The following is a 4,926-nucleotide window of genomic DNA, read 5'->3' on the forward strand; positions in this document are numbered from 1 at the left end:
CCTTGACCCCACATTGGAAGGGTCCATATACTGTTGTTCTAACCACCCCTATGGCAGTTAAAGTTGCAGGTGTCACCCCCCTGAATCCACCACATGAGGATGAAGAGAATATACCACGCAGACCCAGAAAACGCTGAGTGGACTGTGCGGAGGGACGCCACTGACCCTCGAGAGACTAAGATCATCCTTAAGAAGAAGGAAAAGAAGATCCTGGATGAGCCCCTTCAGGATGGAGCCACATAATCAACTCCTGCTGCTTGGCCTCATCAATGTGACTTTGAATTTAACTTCTGTTTCCACTCAGGATGATGTTGTCATCTCATGGGCACATTCCTACGCGGACTTCCACAACACCCCCAGCTGCTGCGCATGTGGGGCTCTGCCTCGGTCTGTGATGGATGGTCTTCCTTGGTGAGTGTCACCGCTCCACCAAGGAGATTTTAAACCATTCAGCTCTTTTCTGAGATGATGAAAAGAGACTTTCCTTTCTCTTGTCAATCATAATCTCTCCCTGCTGTCTTGGTGTAAGCCAGACCTACAGTCAATAGACTCGGGTCATGGGGTTACATTTGATGTAAACACCAGTTTCATAGAAGTAACAAAATCCTATACCTCATATTTAAAGAACAAAAAGGAAAAAAGCTCCCTGACCAGCAAGGGAGGACAGGCCTCTAGGTATGTTCAACAATTCTACCAAGTCTGGGATGAATATTTCTGGATGACCCCAGAAAAGAGTGAATTAATTACTCCTGCCACTATATGCTGAGAACAAAAAGAACAAAGGGTAGGGTTTAGTGTCCATCCATTAGACCCAAAAGAACTAAAATATATGGGGTATCTATCCCCCAAACAATGTAAATGAACATTCGAGGTCACATACAACCCCAACCAGTCCATCCATTAGCCAGGCTCTGATTGGAAATATAACCCTGGAATCCACTGAGTGGTGCCCAACAGAACCCAATGGTTTTGTGGGCCTAACCTTTGCTCTTGGTTACCAATCGGTTGGGTAGGCTGCTGCACACTGGGATTTGCTTTTGCCCATGGCAGCATAAAGCCTAACCTACAACAAGCCCTGGTAAATCTACTTATTTACATGCTAGGTGGACAAGGTCTGTGTTTCAATGGTATGAGTATATTGCTGCTTTATTCATACCTTCTATAGGGACAACAGATATTATGATTAAAGTAGAAGCCTTGAATAATTTCACAAAACAGGCCCTCCTAGATAGTGCTAAAGCCATCCAAGCCTTAAATGAAGAACAAATCCAAAAGAGAAAAGTGGTAATTCAAAATAGAATGGCTTTGGACATGCTCACAGCTACTCAAGGAGGCACCTGTGCTATAATTAAAGTTGAATGTTGTGTATATATTCCTAATTTATCTGACAGTGTATCAGTTGCTTTAGATGACATGAAAAACCAGGTAAAAGCAATGTCAAATGAAAACATTCCTTTCTGGACTTCGGTCCTATATTGGATGAAGGGTGATTGGTGGAAAACTATATTTACCATTGTTATAGTTGCCTTGATAGTTCTGCTTTGTGAACCCTGCATTTTACAATGTATTATGAACTTTGTAACCCAAAGGTTGGTGTCGTTCTCCCAAATTGGCAGTCAGAGAGCCAGGGTGCAATATATCCCTAGATGCTCATACTATGAGTTAAGAGCATCAAGAAGGGGGAATGAAGGAGGAAACAGACAGAACAGGTTCCATCTTGAAAGCAGGACTCCATCTTGGGCAGGACTGTGGACTTTGAGCTATATGCCTAGTATCTATGGAAAAGACATACCAACTGGAAAACCAGAACCTACCCCATCGCCTCCCCCTCCATGGAAGAGCCCCAGGGCTTGTACCTAGACTCTCCGTTGCCTAAAAGAATATGTTAATTATCTGTGTAGCTGAATAGAATCATAAATTCTATTATGCTTATTGGGGTATGACCACAGGTTTACTGATAACTGTCCACTGTTAACTACCCAGGCTGTATGCAGGTCAGGAAGCAACAGTTAGAACTGGACATGGAACAACAGACTGGTTCCAAATAGGAACAGGAGTACATCAAGGCTGTATATTATGACCCTGCTTATTTAACTTATATGCAAAGTACATCATGAGAAACACTGGGCTGCATGAAGCACAAGCTGGAATCAAGGTTGCCGGGAGAAATATCAATACCCTCAGATATGCAGATGATACCATCCTTGTGGCAGAAAGTGAAGAAGAACTAAAGAGCCTCTTGATGAAAGTGAAAGAGGAGAGTGAAAAAGTTGGCTTAAAACTCAACATTCAGAAAACTAAGACCATGGCATCCAGTCCCATCACTTCATGGGAAATAGATGGGGAAACAGTGGCTGACTTTATTTTGGGGGGCTCCAAAATCACTGCAGATGGTGATTGCAGCTATGAAATTAAAAGATGCTTACTCCTTGGAAGGAAAGTTATGACCAACCTAGACAGCATATTACAAAGCAGAGACATTACTTTGTCAACAAAGGTCCGTCTAGTCAAGGCTATGGTTTTTCCTGTGGTCATGTATGCATGTGAGAGTTGGACTATAAAGAAAGCTGAGCACCAACGAATTGATGCTTTTGAACTGTGGTGTTGGAGAAGACTCTTGAGAGTCCTTTGGACTGCAAGGAGATCCAACCAGTCCATCCTAAAAGAAATCAGTCCTGGGTGTTCATTGAAAGGACTGATGTTGAGGCTGAAACTCCAATATTTTGGCCACCTGATGCGAAGAGCTGACTCATTTGAAAAGACCTTGCTGCTGGGAAAGATTGAGGGCAGGAGGAGAAAGGGACAACAGAGGATGAGATGGTTCGATGGCATCACTGACTCAATGGACATGAGTATGGGTAAACTCTGGGAGTTGGTGATGGACAGGGTGCCTGGTGTGCTGTGGTTCATGAGGTCACAAAGAGTCAGACACGACTGAGCAACTGAACTGAACTACCTAGGCTAAAGGCACATGAATCACAGGTTAACTTTGATTGTATCTTTCTTTTCCTTTGTTCTGACTAGTTTCAGGGAATTTGGGGAGGTGGGTTTGGGCACATACACTTAGGGTATATAAGCTTTTCACAAAAACTGGTCAGAGTCTTTGGCTAAGAGGAGACTCTGCCTTGGGCCTGCAGGTGTAATAAACTGCACTCCACTATCTGCATTGTCCTGAGTGAGTTTGTTTCCCAAAACTCATGGCTACAACACTCTGACTTTCCTTTTGTTCTATTTTCATGGGCTTTTCCCTCCCTTGTCTTTTGGCCACCATCATTCCGGACTCCTTTTTCCTATTCTAACTACCTAACAGCAAGCCACTCCAGTATTCTTGCCTGGAGAATCCCATGGGCAGAGGAAACTGGCAGGCTACAGTCCATAGGGTTGCACAGAGTCTGACATGACTGAAGTGAAGCCACACAGCAAGCAAAGCAAGCATTTACTCAAGATCCATTCAAAGATTTTGTCTTATGGTTAAAGCCTTCCCTGTATGCAAGTGCTCATTTGGTATTAATACTTCAGTCTGCTTTGGGATCAGACTGTTTGACTGAAATGGGCCGGCCTTTAACCCTCTCAGGAACAGCTCTTGTTTCTCTGAAACAGGGCTGGGTTTTTTAGTCTTTGGCCTAGTCCTTTGGAGACAGGCTTTGGCCTGGCTCTGAGACCAAGCTCTCTCCCTAAGACCAGCTGGTATTGGCTTGCAAGCTATTTGAATTGAGCCCTTTGTGGTATTTGTAAGCCATTTAAGCTGTTGGACAATTGCTTTTTTAAAAAATAAATTTGGAGTGCAAAATCTTGATTCTGGTCCTGGTTTTCCCACTGATTCATTATATGGGCAATTGCTCTTTACTTTAGAGGAAAAACCTCTAGGAAATGGGATCATGGTTATCTTAAGTATTTTAAGGGTGCCTCCCTACACTGACCTCAATCCATTTTATGTTTAAAAAAAAAAAAAAAAAACACAACCTGGGTCCTTCCTCATGCACATTTCTAAGAAAACGGACCAACCTGACCAAAGGCAATTTAGAATATCTGTGGCCATTATGGAGAACTTTTGAAGTCCTCAAATTTAATTAACTTAAATCTGAATTGGACTTAATTTCCCTAAAACTAAAGTGAGCTACTTCCTAGAACTGAGTGGAATTCTTAGTTTGATTGGTATTTTGAGGCTGAAATTGCCTCTCTGCAAAATAACATTTTAAGATTAGCTGAGGCAAAGTGGCAAAATGATAAAAGATAAAATGACTCCCAAAGCCTCAGGCTCTTCTTCCCTGGCTTCTTTGTCTCAAATTTCACCTCCTTCCCTTCTCTGTCACCAAAACTCTTGTCTTCAACTTGAGCAAATGAAGGCTACTAAAGGAAACCAAAACTCCTCTAGATTCTGCTTCTGTTGCAAAGAGCCAAGACACTGGAAAATAGATTGTTAACCAATTGAAGAATTTTAGGCATCTTCAAGTCTTTAACCAGCCTTTGTAACATCCTCCTAATTCTCCAAGGAACTACAAGGGCCCTTCCCAATCTTCCTTCTTAATCTGCTCAGGAAAACAGTTTCCTATATTAGGGATGAATCTCTTCCAGTCCTAACTGACACCAGAGTCACACACTCAGTGCTCAAACCCTCTAGTGTAAAGCAGCCACCGCCTCAGAGTACTAATGCTTGTGCTCCGTCACTTCAGTCGTGTCAGACTCTTTGCAACCCTATGGACTGTAGCCCACCAGGTCCCTTTAGCCATGGGATTCTGCAGGCAAGAATACTGGAGTGGGTTACCATGCCCTCCTCCAGGAGATCTTCCAGACCCAGGGATCGAACCCATATCTACTACATCCCCTGCATTGGCAGACAGATTCTTTACCCACTGAGCCACCTGGGAAGCCCCCTCAGAGTATTAAGACAATTCAAAGAATGGGATCTCTAATAAATCTCCAGAG

At 43.2% G+C, this 4,926-nt stretch overlaps 1 pseudogene; it reads left to right on the top strand.

The window, feature by feature from the left end:
- Positions 1-229: 229 nt before the first annotated feature.
- On the top strand, positions 230-4,237 carry LOC128070103 (endogenous retrovirus group PABLB member 1 Env polyprotein-like; annotated as a pseudogene).
- Positions 4,238-4,926: the final 689 nt, after the last annotated feature.

The sequence above is a fragment of the Budorcas taxicolor genome, chromosome X (genome assembly GCF_023091745.1).
Source record: "Budorcas taxicolor isolate Tak-1 chromosome X, Takin1.1, whole genome shotgun sequence".
NCBI lineage: Eukaryota > Metazoa > Chordata > Mammalia > Artiodactyla > Bovidae > Budorcas > Budorcas taxicolor.